This window comes from Zophobas morio, unplaced genomic scaffold, assembly GCF_036711695.1.
Source record: "Zophobas morio isolate AGI-343-1 ecotype UQ-CSIRO unplaced genomic scaffold, CSIRO_AGI_Zmor_V1 ptg000140l, whole genome shotgun sequence".
NCBI classification, from domain to species: Eukaryota; Metazoa; Arthropoda; class Insecta; order Coleoptera; family Tenebrionidae; genus Zophobas; species Zophobas morio.
The window spans coordinates 129,821-145,405 of record NW_026972244.1 but is presented as its reverse complement, the minus strand read 5'-3'; positions in this window follow the sequence as shown (position 1 = coordinate 145,405).

The following is a 15,585-nucleotide window of genomic DNA, read 5'->3' as shown; positions in this document are numbered from 1 at the left end:
ATACTTCATACCTTTGCTCTGTGGTCCTCTGCATTTTAAAGGTTGGGACTACTGCTTTAAACTCTGTCGACGTGAGTTAATTGGTTGCTATTCCAGCTATTATTGTTGAACAACTTTTTGTAGCTAGTCCCCATTAGTTTCTAAAAAAAAAGTGCTGTTGATTTCAAGATTCCAAGTGGTTTTGCGGTACTCTCAGTTTATTTTTTTTTATTTTACTAGATTTCACTCATATGTCTAATCTTCTGTGGTTACTTAGGTTCTCTTCGGTTTCTATAAACTATTTTACCTTCTAATATAGTGATCAAGTTTTCCCAAATTTTATTTAACCAAGCTTTTTTAAATTTTGCATCCTGTTGTTTACATTTCCGCCTTCTGACTTTTACTTATTGGACTCTTATCTTTAAAGAAACAGTACAAACAGATTTTGGTATCATTGAATGCAACAAGTTCAGTGAAACTGTAGTACGAGGCCTAAACTTATTTAAAGAAAGTAAAAGAAAGGAGCACCAAACTGTAATAAGTTATAACTATATATAGCAAAAAATAAAATATTAACTAATATTTGCATTATTCGTTGTAACTCGTTTAAAAAATACACAACTAGTTGTCAACTAAACTATACACATGCCTTAAAACGCGTATGTATGAAGGCCTTCTCTAAGAGGTGCATTTATGAGATAAAAATTGTAGCGGTGGCATTGTTTAATATAGAGAAAGCCCTCAGATAAGCAAGGATGAGGGTGTATGTTTAAAGATTAAACCTGCTTACCAATTTATTAGATTCTTATTCACTCATTTCATTGGCCCAACTCAATTAGGAATCTTTTTGCGGTGTTCACAAAACTTTTTTTTCCTCTATTTTTTCTACCTACATGTGTTCTAACCATTGAGCTACGGTGACAACCCACATCTTCTTTCGGTAAATTACATATACAACCTTGGTTAAACCCTTATTTTTTTAAAAATCTTACCCCCTTTGCTAGGTGAGGGTTTACTGCCTTTAGTTCTAGTGCGATCGTGCTTATTATATATGCCTATCCTACATGCGGTCGGTCAAATATCTAGATGTTCTATCACTCTCTGTTAATTTACAAAATATTTGCTTTAAACCCAACCTATAAAATCCCCCTCTAAGGAGCCAGCCGTAGACAAGGGCAAAACATTTAACAAGCATTTAAAAGTAAAAAAAAAACTGAAGGATAGAAAGCCTTTCTGCTTTTTGTTTTTTATATAAAGGGTTAGTTATCGCCCCCACAAGCGTGGCCCCACTAGTTGGATGGGGCGCCTATAATTATAGAATTGATATAAGGAGAGCTAACGGTTTTATGTACTATTCTGCTACTGCACTCAGTAGGCAAGGCTGAGAGGATCTGGGCGTGCAGTTTATAAAAAGTGATACTACGTAAATAATAATTCTTAAATTCGCACAGAAACCACGCACTCCTGCTGGACAGAAGTAACATTCCATAGTGAAGCTCTAAAGGCCTAAAACGCTTAATCCCTGTTTACCTATCAGGTAGTCGCCATATAATATTAATAGTTACAGTTAGTTTCAGATGCTATAATAGTTACTATTCACTAATAAATATGTAACAATGTTATTATTATAACCTTTACTCCCAGTATTAATTTTTTATTATTATAAATATTGCTAATAGTATAACTATTTAGTATTATTTATATTATTTTTATTATTAGAATTATGGATTCCCATGAGCATGCTAGGGGCCTTTAATTGCTGTAGTAGATTAAATCGTAAGCTGTAGCTTAGGGCAAAAGTAAAAAAAATTTGGCTAGGTACTAAAATCCGACATTTATTTAGTGATGAATAAGAAAGTCATTGACAGGCTCAATTAAATAGTCTTAGCGTAAGTTACCTTTACTAACTGGCGAATGGCACCCCGGTTAGCATAAGAAGGAAGTTGTTCTGTAGGGTTTGAAGTCGATTAATTCTGGCAACTGAATAGACTAACGCAATTGAAGCGTAACTAAGTACCGTTCTAACCAGGAGTTTGTGTAGTATCAGCCTGCTTTTAAGGCTCTTCTTACCTTTTTTCTTAGAGAAAGTGGTAGAGAGTTTTTTAGAAGCTTTCACTTCATTAATGACGTGGGGTGGTGTGGGCTTACCAATTTAGTTTGACCAACACGCCGAGGTCTTTAAAATGCGCGCTTTGAGGACTATCCGTTTGTAACATGGTAAAATTGGTAAAAGTTAAATAAAACTGAAGTAAACAGTTAAGTGAGGCGTGGAGATTTAATGTAGTTAAATGTTTACGCATCTCATTAGAGAAATCGTTATTGCCTGTTGCCTGTTGATATGGAGTATCTGCAAAGTTTTGTAAACCAGGTGTTGGCGGGATGGTCCTCCTACAGTGCCCAGTTAAATAAGTTAGATTAAGCAACCGCGGTATGCCTTTGCGCTGAAAGTATTTTAAAGTGGTAGATTTCATTTACCTAACTTAATTTAAAAATTGAATATATATATGTAATATTCATTGTAATCTTAATAAATCTATTGCGCTCTCGACGTCCAAACCGCCAAGGGAAACTTACGTACGCAGGCATTTCATCCCTCCGCGTGGCAAGGATGTAGACGGAGAACACTGTCAATTGGAAAAACACGAATCGACTTCTACCGATGGTGGGAGCGCATATACCAAGATGTGATCGACAAAAGCTCTTGGAATTAAAGACGGTAAGAGTATTCGAGTCGGACAGTGCCACCGCTATCAGTTTCTTGGACACAGCGCAATTTACTGCACTGCGGCCCTCCGTTGCGTCAGATGTGCCAAGGGTCACTAGATTTCACAGTGTACGAAAGCACGAAAAAGTCCTGCCAGTTGTTCTAATCTAATTGCGGTTAAGCGCACACTGTCAATTATCGTGGGTGCAATCATTATTTGCGAAGACTTACATCATCCAATCAAACTGCTCTATTAACACTTCAAAAACAGACCCCTACTAATGTCTCCAACAATTTCTTATGTCGCTCGCTTGGCCACAAAGACATTCCCTCAGACAACCCCCCAACAAACCGCAACCAACTCTTGGACAACTACTTCCATATTGACGACAAACCTGTCAACAAATTTTAGAGACGGTGAAAGAGTGCTTCGTCCAATCCGTCTTCTGTTCTGGAACGCCGATGGTTTTCTACATAGGAAGCAAGAGTTACAGGAATGATGCAACGCGGAAGAATTAATCTCTGTGTTACTAATGAGACTTACCTTCTTCCCAGCGTTGCATTCAATCTCTGCAACTTTTCGACGTACCTTCAGGATCGCCTTGATAGGGGCGGCGGAGGCAAAGCTATTTTGATCAGACGGAACGTTCAGCACAATGTGATATCTTTCCCAGCCCTGCAAAGCATTGAGGCTGCTGGAGTTTCCCTCCAACTTAACCAGCCAGGGGCCCCTGCCGGTAACTGCAGCTTACAAGTCCACCAGCGTGCCATTTCTTACCTCAGATCTTGATGCCCTTTTCATAGCTTGTTCCTCAGTTATTATATGTGGGAAACTTAACTTCAAGCATCCCGCCTGGAACAGCCGTGTCAATAACCCAAACGGCTAAATCCTCGGATCTTACACCGACGATCGCGGGCTGCGGGTCTTAGATCACAGTACCCAACGCACATGGGCAGGGATGTCAGACGTATTAGTAATAACCGTTTTGGAAAATATTCATATTTTAACGGAAATGGACTCCAGACCATCCGCCAGTTCTGCTTGATTTGGGCGACGAAAAGTAGTTATTGAGGACATATACCAGAACTTTACGGATTGGGGTCAGTTCCCCGAGGCTCTTGATATAACCTTTTCAACATTTTCCGCTTTACACAGGGCGCCCACCTTACTTGGCGTTGCTGTTGCTAAATTAAAGGGAGCTTTGACCAAAGCGCGCCACACCGCCACGACAAAACGTGATTTAGAGTTTTGCCCTAACCGCTTGCTTGATAAATTAGAGGACCTTATTTGCGGGCGGCGACTGCTTATTCAAGTGTCCACGGTGACAACTCATCGAAGAAAAAAAATTAGCGCTTAATAGATTACACAGGTGAGCTGTCGGCGCACCATAAACGTTGTGGGAGACAAAAAAATTAATATATCGGATGATAACGGTAACGGTCGCGTCTTTTTGGAAGTTTATAGGGAATTACAAAAACCGAGCGCGTTTACCATTACTTACTAAGTGAGACGGCGAATTTGTGGCGGAAAATGATGCCGATAAAGCGACGCTTTTTGCTGATCACCTCGTTATTCAGTGTGTGCCACCTGCTTATATAGTTGTTGGAGAAGTGCTTTGTGAGTCAAACTTCCTTGCTGATGCCGAGGAACAACTTATCCAATCACCATAGTCGAAATCGTAGAGATTATTAACGCTCTACAGAGACGAAAGACCTGGCACCGACGGAATCACTAATGTGATGTTAAAGCAATTACCACTGCGGGCGGTGGAACCACTATGCTGCCTCCTCAACTCTACGATGGATCTCGGCACCTTCCCATTGCGCCGGAAGACGGCAACAATTGTGATGCTCCCAGCATCTACGTCAGAAAAATAAGGGCCAATCAGCCTATTGTCAGCCTTTGGCAAAGTAACTGAGGCGGTCATACTAGGCCACTTGAAGGAAGTTGTGGACAAAAGCTACTCCCTGCCAGAGTTCTAATTTGGGATTTCGACAAGGTTACTCCACGAATCAACAACTCCTTCGCTTGACAGAGTGGAGACACATCCCTTCAAATTAAAGAAGGCAACGGGAGCCGTCTTTCTTGATGCCGAAAAAGCGTTGACCGAGGTTTGGCACAAGGGCTCGCTTCACAAATTACGTGCCATTGCCCTTCCCTACTGTTCTTTTTAAAAAGATCAAATCGTAACCTTAAGGATTGCGTCTTTAATATATGTGTGAGCGATGCGCGCTCTCCACTAAATCCACTAACAGCCGGAGCCCTACAAGGACCTCTTTTATCACCCCTGCTCTTTGCACTTTATGTACGCGACGTGCCACAGGCTGACGATCCCCACACGCGAAGTGCCTTACATGTGGATGACACAGAGAGTTACTCGTCATAGTTCCTTGCCCTTTTGCGCTAGTATCTTCAGTACTACCTAGTGACTTTTGGCAACTGAGGTCGTGGAAAATTACTGTTAATGCGGAAAAGAGCAAAGCCCTTTTCTTCACAAAGAAGCACACTACACCACCGCCGCCGCAGACCTTTAAAAATAAGGTAATTCTTTGGTCTTCTGAGGCGAAATACCTGGGGGTCATTATCGACAATAAACTCTCGTGGCTGCCGCATGTAAAAATCGGGGCAAAGGCCTAGGTGGCGGTTCAAAATCTTTACCCTTTACTTTGTGCCCGAAGCAAACTCTCGCTGCATCACAAACAAGGCTTGTATTTGTTGTGCGTTCGACCGACCGATCATGAAATACGAGTCTACTGCCCTAGTCTACGACATCAAGACCTCCAGATTGAAACTCTGAGTAACGTTTTTCACGCAATGCTGTCGCTACCTACGATCGGCTTAATCAGCACACCCATCGATTACTGACAGATGAGGTCAACTACGAAATCTGGACCAGCGCACGCTTTCGCCGACCGTGCCATGGGGTCTAAATGTAAACGAGTTTGGGGTAGAATTATTTTTAGTATGTATGAGATTGCTTGAACACAAGCTTAAAGCTAATGTGTACGTTATCACCCTGTTGAGAGCTCGTAAAATTCGGTGTTTCCTTTTACTCCTTGATCGAGCACCAAGAAACATCGTTAATAACGATAAAAATAACAACATTAATAAATAACAAAATATTATTTTTTTGTTTTGTAGCGTTCTTTAAGCCTACGGGACTGTAAAGTTTTAGTTTTGTTCAGATAAATAAGTCTCCGAGTTATTAGGCTCCCTTTAGACCACTAATTAAGTTTATTTTGTTTGATTATAATTTGAGCTTTAACCAATTTCTACAGACAAATATGAACCAAATTTTACACTTTTATCATTGTTGTTGTTACTGTTAGAATTACTAAGATCACTACTAGTAGTAGTGCTTGCTATTTTTTACTATCAAATTTTACAGGTGCTGTCACAGAAGATATTGAAACTAGTGTTGAATGTATTATTATCACAAGTATTGCCTCAAAAAAGATTAGTATTTAACATTTTTTATAAGCTTAATATAACTATTATTGGTTCATTTATAAGTAGTACTATGGATACTATTATAATCAGTTGTTACTCTCACTCTTACTAAAAATATTATTTACTAAATGTAGTATAGTGTCTCTCTGGGCTTGTGGGGAGTTAATTAAAAAAGCGGTGAAGTACACCACTTTTAAAAAGAGTACTAAATTGTTTTCGGTAAAAAACTAAAGAATATGAAACCTTAACATATAGTCTATTTAAAGGTGGAAAAGTTAGAAGGGAAGATGCTAATGAATAGCTAACAACTAGCAATACAACTAGTAAAGTCTCTTATGCCCGGTTCCTAAGTTTCACCTCCTTTTAACTTCTCATTAGTGTGCGTGGATACTTAGCTATTTTTATTACAAATATTCACACTATATTACACGCACAAGGAGAAACCCAAATTATATTTACTTCCTTTCTTGCTACGGTGCGCTGTTCTGTATGTTGTTTTCGAATGATATGTTTCATTCTTTTTTAATCTGTCTCTTTGTTCTGTTAGTCACTTTTTCAGTCTGTTTGTCTTGTTTGTCTTTCTATACACTAGTTCTATTCAGTTTTACTTGTTTTATTGAGTATTATTCTTATACACTACGCCCAGTCATCTTCAAAGTGACGTTACCTTTTGGTGCGTTACAGAATATGCTTAGGGCTTAAGCTACCGACTCTTTTCTAAAAAAATTTGAAAGTTTATAGGAAAAATAAGAGGTAAATGATAAGAAGTAGGTTTTAGCAACTCACCCGTGGTTTCTTTATAATTTGTAACCTGAGCTGGGCCCTAATGTGAAAATAACACGCAATCAGTGCCCACTCGCATGGTGTTAAATAAAACTATTTACAATTATGGAAATGGATTCTAAAAATAGAAACATAGTTCAAATCCGATTGGTTGAAACTATGTGCTTTTCTCGGAAATCAACTTTATTTCCAGGAAATAATTATTTATCAATAAAAGTGACTATAATAGCTCGTTTACAACTGGAACCAAATTTCGCTTGAGTGCGCCTGCACCTTTTGATTTAGTCATTGGGCTACAGTTTTTATCTTTCTTTTTATTAATTTTATGATTATAAATGAATTATTGTCCATTCTTTTCTCTACCATCGATTTATATTAAACACCTAATTTACACTTAGTTACGCTGTTTAAACTTCTTAAATCTTAAAATAAGAATGGAGTAAATCCGTTTGAAAGCCAGAAAAGTTAAAAGGTAATCTTAATTCACTTCAAAGTTTTGGAAGTTATAACATGAGTGACAAAGGTTACTCGTGACAAATTATTGAAAGGGTTGGAAACGACTTAAAATTACACTGCCGCCATGATAATTTTACTTATCCAATTTTTTTTTAAACTGCCAAGTAATAAAAAAATTAAAATTTTTTTTTATTACAACTAATTACAATAAGGAACTTATTAAATATAACAAATGCTAAATAAAGTTTGAAACCTGACTTAAAGGCAGGGGCTTACGTAATAGAAAAATACTGGTATATTTTTTTCTCGTAGCATTCCATTTTGCTAACAATTTAAAATTATGATTAGAATTTTTTGTTAAATCTTTAACAGATTTCCTAATTTCTAAAGTAGAGAGCTTGTTCGTATATTTAACTTTAACACTTCTTTTTGCTTCCCTTCTATATCGTGCCCTTAGGCTATAGTGTAAAATACACAACTTTCCTAAGTAAAACAGCAAAAGGACAGCTAAGGAGGAGATAGAAATTTATTCAGTAAAAATGGTTTTAGTATACAACACACATTAGCAAAAGCAGCTTTATTTTTATATAATGTTTTTGACAAAAACCTTATTTAGCTTTACTAATATATTTTCAAACATAATAGAGAGCCCGCTTTAAAACCATTTAATACGGTTAGTCAGGGTCACAAACCAATACAGTTTATACAACTCCACAAGGCTTTAGCCAGGAATGCTTAGAATAAGCTTTTGAGCTACACCACTTAAATAAACTGAAAAACCTATAATAAATTTTCTGTTTAACTTAAAGGAAGTCGTTTGTCCTTTAATTAAAAATTTAGTAGTTATAATACTTTTTTTAGTATATTAAAATAATTACTAAGAAATATATATTTTCTCGTTCTCTTTGACAGCTAGAAAAGTTAAGAGATTGTTGTATCATAAAAATTAGTTATCTATATCTTTTATTTACGTACACGGGTTTTAGACATTGAACGAGAACAGCAAATATTATTATGTAATTTAAAACGTCCAAGGTTTAAAGTCTAAGTATTGATTCTTTAAAATAACTAAAAATGGTGTATTAAGTTTATAAACCGTTGAAGTATAGAACTGAAAGAGACAAAAATTTATTTAACTTGTTGCCTAATATAGTTAATACAAAATAGAAGGTTGCTTGAATTAGAATATAATTCCTTTTTAAAATATTTTAAAAGTTGATAGCACAATAAAAATTATTTTTTTTTCATTAAGTTTGAAACTCACTAAATTTAGATTATTATCCACGGAAACTTGGTTTGTTTTGGGAGTGGAGTACTGGATTAGGATGTTGATAAAATTTGGTTAACAATCATACTGAAACCATAACTGAGCAAGCTCGTATGATAAAAAGATAATTAACAATTATTTGGAACAGTCAATACTGGCCCTTAGTGTTTCTAAGTAATGAGACTAAAAATTTTTAATATACTGAAGGATAGAACCGTTCAAATTATCGCAAGTGCTTTACTTGGGTTAGCGCTAGGAGTAAGTTTATCAAAGGTTAACTTACAGGAAGAAATTTTAACTTGGATTAAACTTCCTGGTGAATTATTTTTACGGTCTTTAAAGTGCACTGTCGTCCTTATGGTCTTTACCAGTATGATACTTGCTGTGGTCGAAATGGAAAAAACTGGTAAAGCCGTCTTCATTGGCGGAAGAACTATTGGATTGTACGCTTTAAGCACGTGCTGTGCTAGTGTTCAAGGTTTAATGATGGTTTTAGTATTCAAAAGATGGTATAGTAAATCAAAAGCAGAAGAAAAAGATTCTCGGGTTATATTCAACATTTTTTGTGGAGCTGATAATCATTCGATGCTAGAGTTTGTTTCTATGGGTGCACTTCGATGTTTAGAGAGTGAATTTGCCGTCGAAAATTCATCATCATTTTTATTATATGATATAAATAATATTTTTCAGAAAAATAATAGCTCGGCAATAAAAAATGATATATCGGTAACTCAAACATTTCAAGAGGGTGTTTTTAAAAAAATTTTTACTGAGAATCTCTTAGAAACCGGTTTGGATGCAAACTTTTTAGGAGTAATCAGTTTTTCGATTTTTTTTGGGTGTGCTTTAGTAACTATGTCAAAGAAATCAAATAATACTTCAAAACCGAATCTAATGGTAAATATACTTACTAATATCAATGAGGCCTTAGTCATACTAATCAATTGGATTGTTTACATGTCACCCTTGTCCGTTATATCTCTCATAACAGGGGCCTTAAGCGAGGAAAAAAATTTAATTAAGGTATTTAAAGACATGGGATTACTTATATCAACAACTTTTTTAGGGTTTTTTTGTCATTTGTTTTTATTTTTACCAACTTTATTTTATCTAACGACTAGGAAAAGTCCGTTTAAATATATGAAAAATATGTTACCAGCGCAGTGCTTTGCTTTTGCAAGTGCTTCTTCTGCAGCCACCATACCTGTTAACTTGGAATGTACACTAAAATCTGATTTCGTAGATAAGACAATAGCGAGTTTCGTACTTTCCTTTGGCGCTACAGTCAATATGGACGGAAATGCAGTATATTTTCCTGCAGCAATAATTTTTTTGGCAATTAGCCAAGGTATTGAGGTTACTCCGTTTCATTACTTTATGGCGGTGCTGCTTTCAACTATTGGCTCAGTGGGATCAGCACCTGTTCCGGCCTCTATCTTTGTGTTAATTATCACTTTTTTTAATACGACTTTTGGTACCACTGGCACTCCCAAGAGCTTTGCTCTTATCATAGCAATTGACTGGATATTAGATAGAATGAGTACTGTGGTCAATATTACTGGCGACAACTATGTGGTGGGTATGATATGCGTCATGGAAGCCAAGCGGAGAAGGCAGAGCATGGAAGAAAGTACTAGAGTTAACTTAGATGACACAGGTAAGATTGAAAAAAAACCTCATAAAGAAGGGGAGGGAGAAGAAAAATTTTAAGTTTGCTTAATAAAAGTTTGTTTCTACGAATCTTTATCATACAACTTGGTATAAAACTTTTAATTACCCAAAACTTATCTAACTTATGCAAACATAAACTGGCCTTATTTCGTATGACTTATATTTCAATATTCTTGCTCCAGTTCAATTTTTTTTAATATTGTCGTTTCCTAATCTCCCACGAGTAGTTCACTAAGATTAAACTATAGCGCTTGTCAAGAAAATAGTTGAAAATGGATAAGCATTTTATTAACTTAGCCTGCGCTTGCACCAGAGCTTGAAATTGCAGTGGTGGGTGGGACTTTCAAATGACATACATATATAATTAAAAGCGTCCCACAAATAATTTAAATTCCGTAATAGGAGGCAACCAAACTCCAAAAGTATGTATCCTGTCTACTCTTAACAGTTGACTGCAATTTAGACAGGATCTTCTATTAGATATAGTTTCGTATGCATCTCCAATAGTATGCAAAATGAGCAACAAATTTAACCTACCTACACTGCGAACGAAAGTGAACGGATATCACACTGGTTTTATATTTGGCTATTATCTGTTATTATATAATTATAACTTTATTATAATCCCTTTTTTTTTGTCATTGTTATATCATCCCTTATTTTATCATAAGGCTTATTTTCTTACTATATAATATGTTTACTTTTGTTATTTTAATTACCCCTTTATTATGTTTATAATCTTTCCTTTACTATTGTCAACAGTTTATTATATCTGTTTAAATTTAACAATTATAAAAAAGTTCTTTCTTCCACTATGCCTGGAACTCCTGTTTATTTGTAGCGCTAAATTAAGTTTGTGTTTATTTATGCTACTGATTAAGGAGTACATCTTCAGGCTTATATGTTTAGGAGTTCAAAAATTTATTAGAAACCTAAAACTGAGAGTAATATCCGCAGGTCAAGAGGGGAATACTACATGACTAAATTTATATTTTTTTTAGCACTTGCATACCACCGTAGTTTTTTAAGAGATGTTAAACTATTTTCTTTGTTTTTTCCTTCTGAGTCGTTCTAGTCTGAGTGCCACCATTATATTTTATGAAAGAAAAAAGTGACCATTAGACATAGTCAAGCTGGAACACCGCTGTACAAAACCAACGTGAGGGAGCGGCTTAAGGTATAGGTTTCAGGCCTTCTGAGACACTAACCTCGCATTGTGCCCTTTCTCCCTATAGGGGTGAATATATTTACTATGTTAAAATTTGGAATGTGTAGTTATTAAAATGGACGAAGAAAAAACGAAAAGCAATTCAACTGACCAAGTTATGTAGAACATCGACGAAAAAATTATAATTTATAAATAGCCAGTAGCTCAGCGATCTTGGGCACTGGCTTGCCCAATTAAGATATTACACTTATAAAGTAATAATTCCTTATGGCTTATTTATTAATATTGCGTCAAATATTAGAAAGAAAAAAATTCTTAAGTAAACTTTCATTATGGTAACTACATAAAGTTTCTTCGTGGACAATACTCGACTAAAATTGGGTCAGTACTCCCTTAATGTTCGTTTAGGAAATACAAGATGCTATTTTAGGACAGAAAAGCTTAAAGATCAGCGGACTCTAACTTATATTTTATATAATAAAAAGTGATTTTTTCTGGACGCCACTTAATATTTAATTTGTTTAATAGTCATGCTGATCAATGCTTTAAAAGGAATCCTGGCATTTTGGTTTATAACTTTTCTGGCATTAACTGGGACTTACGTTGCTTTTAATTTATGTTACCCCACCTAAATTTCCACATTACATAATATAATCTTTTTTATTGTTATATCGCAATAATCATGAACCACTATAATTGCTGGCAATGAAGCTGCATGGTGGTTAATTTTAAGTATTGTTGTTTTAAACCCCCATTACCGTAGTTCTTACGATTTAACTAAAGCGCCTTAATTATGCATAATAAAAGGAAGGTAGGAATAGAACGCTATATTAAATTACTTCACACTCCACCCGAAAGATTTCAATCTCTTAGGCAGGACGTTTTTTTACTGCATGCGCACTCGCATATAAAGATGTTTTCAAATAATGTCATTGGTTTTCACATGGTATGTTACGCAATCTTCATATTTAACTTTTAATTAAACGAGCGTTTATCGTATTGTACCATTAGAGTCAAATTAGTTAAACTCACGTAGCCACCAGTACTAAGTAAGAACTAACTATTCAAGATGCATGTTTTTCTGCAAGCTCTATACATGTCTCTCCCAGTAAAGCTTGTCTGCTCTCTTGGATGGCTAAGTTCTAAACAATCTTAAGCTAATACTAGCAACTTGAGTCTCTATCTTTTATTTTGCTCAGCCCCCACTACTCCATGTAAGAATAATTTTTAATTCTTTTTGTGACAAAAAAGGCAGTAACATATTTATAATTATATTTGCTTCCTTCGAATTTACAGCCGTAAGCTTTTAGATTCCACCTCACTTCGTTCACTGCGAACAATAATAGGGTCTAAAAAACGTATCAGATACTAAAAATTCTAAGAGGTAAAGAATGGACAGGTGTATTACACGTTTTTTAATACTTGTAAATTAATGTTATGCATAAAATAGTCCAAGCTGTTGCAATATTTTTACGTTAAAATAGTGGAAAAGCTAAATCTAGTCTATTTAATGAATTTGTAATTTATAGTTGTAAGGTAATTTGAATTTTGAAAATAGTATTTAAACCTTCAAGTTTTTTTAATTCTACAAAGATATATATTAATATAAAGTACAGATGTACTGCCGGAACCAAGGCGAAAACGCAGAAATAAAATTAATGCGACTGCTTGTTTATTTATTTATTTATGTATAAATGACAGTTATTTGTGCTCCATCGAGTCAAAAAAAACCGAATTCTCGGGCTCTCAATCAGGAGTGATCGCAGACATGTTACATAGTAGCTTTTAATTGAAAAGCTGTCATTACTTTCTTGACATTTATATAAAAACTAGCACCAATGCGCGTCACCCACCAGCAGGTGGTTAGTGCCTGGCTAGAATGTCGTAAAGGGCATAGGCATTATGTTGGAAGATGACACCAAATGGGTCCAGCTGCAAGTCCCGGTGAAGAACTTCATTTCGCACACCTGTAGTGCCGACTCTATTGCAGTGAACTCGTAGGTCCAAGCTGCAGTACAAAGATTACTAATAAAATTTTATATAAATTTAATTTTTCTCATTCTTCAAAAACGGCAATCTTAGAAAATGTCTTAATATCTCCACATTTAGTAAAAAATTTGTTTTACATAGCAAATATTGCATGCGTAATTTTCTTTTTCCACAATATGCTTGTTGTTGTTTATGTGATGCTAAGTGTCGAGCGTGTATTTATAGATTTTTTTTTTTTAAACAGCGCATCTCTTGTAAATTTTACCGACAGAAACTTTACTTAAATGCTTGTAACCTTGTTATTATAATAACACTTTTAATAAATCATCAAGTCCCAATTTTTTTGTCAAATGCTCTTACATCTTTATTATACTATCAGTTACTTTGTTGAAGTATTATAAAAACCTATCCATAATTGCGCATAATAAAATAAACTGGTTAATTTTTTAAGATTATATTGTAATCGTCAAACGTAAGTAAGGCTGGAGGTCAAACTCCATCCTTTTCTTAACTTCTTTTGTCTTTGCTGATAGGATTTAACACTTTAACTAAGGCATTAGCTCCGATCGATAACGCTTCCATCTAAATAGACCAATTCGACCAGTCTTCTTTATACTTCAACCTTTCATAGGAGTGCCAACTGTCTTAAAAAAAAGATTAAAGTATATTAACTGTTATAGGTATTTGTATATTAATAATATTACGCTTTTAGTTATTAGAGTCTCTCAAGGATATAAAAAGTTGGCATAGGAGAGTAAAAAAATTCAACTATCTTAGTTTATTTTTTTTTTCATTGGAATGCTACTCCCTGAACTAAAAAACATTTAACGGTTAATCGGTATTTGAATATCTTTAAAGATTTGATGCGTAAGTGTTCACTAGTAGCACTTCTCATGAAGGAAATCAAAACTTTCTTTATGGATTGAGGGGTTGCGGAGAAATACATATTGGTTCCAGTCGTCCACCTTTCTGTCTAAATTGTTAAAAATCGCTAAAACCCCCTCCAGAAAAGGTGGCCCTCCGCACTTAAGAATTGCTGAAGACAAGAGCTTGCGTTACGGTCGTAAAGGGCTCCACAGCTAGATGTATGTAAATATTATAAATTAAAAAAATTGAAGGTACTATATCAAAATTTTTTTGTGTGAAGAAATGTATAAAAGAAGTATATTAAAATCTTTTATTGACCAGTTTCGGTCTGTATTTTACTTTTACAAAAGGTTGAAATACTCTTCCATATATGTACAGTAACTTTAATTGAATCAGATTAAAATTTTACTTTGTTTAGTTTGTATCAAATTAGTAAGGGATGTCAAAGAACATTTTTTGTTGAAATTTAATTTTTCTTTTCTTGTATTTTTATTGGCTGTTTCTCGGGTTTCTGATTGGATTAATCACGAGAATATTTTCCTCTGAAAATTAAGAGGGTTAGCGTTTTGTGCTTCTGTTTTGTTTTTTGTTTGCGTTCATATTTTTTATGTGTATGTGTTTAATGGTTGTGTACTTTATATTTAATGTATTATAAAATATTTTTTTTGTAATCTACGTTTATTTTTTTTATTATTTGTGTTTTGTGTTTTCATATTTTTATGTTTTCCGTATATTGTCTTTTTGTATCTTGTATTTTAATTATGTCTTAAATGTTGTGTATACTAAGTTATTGTGTTATATTATAATGAAGTTTTTGGGGGCGATAACTTAGTCTTTAGAATTGATCATGACATATGAAAGAGTATACTCTACATGAAAAAAAACGGATACAGCATCTGTGAAAAATTGTTACCCCTCGAATGAGGCAATCTATCAAATTAACTGCAACTCCAATAGAGGACTCCTCATAAGGGTACACGTTCGACACTTCGACCTACCTTTATGAGTCCAATGTATTAAAATTTATATGAAATGTATATAAAATGAGAGTATACCAAGTATAAAAGTTAATGAAATATTTATATATATTAATGTCTTACAACTAAGTAAATAAGAAAATTTATAAAAATAAAATATATATTATCCAAGATACTAAAAATATTAAAGCAAGGAATACTTTTTTTTTGACCGGTAACCAGTCTTAATTTATAGCTTTAGAAGTGGTCAAAAATACTTCCATATATGTATAA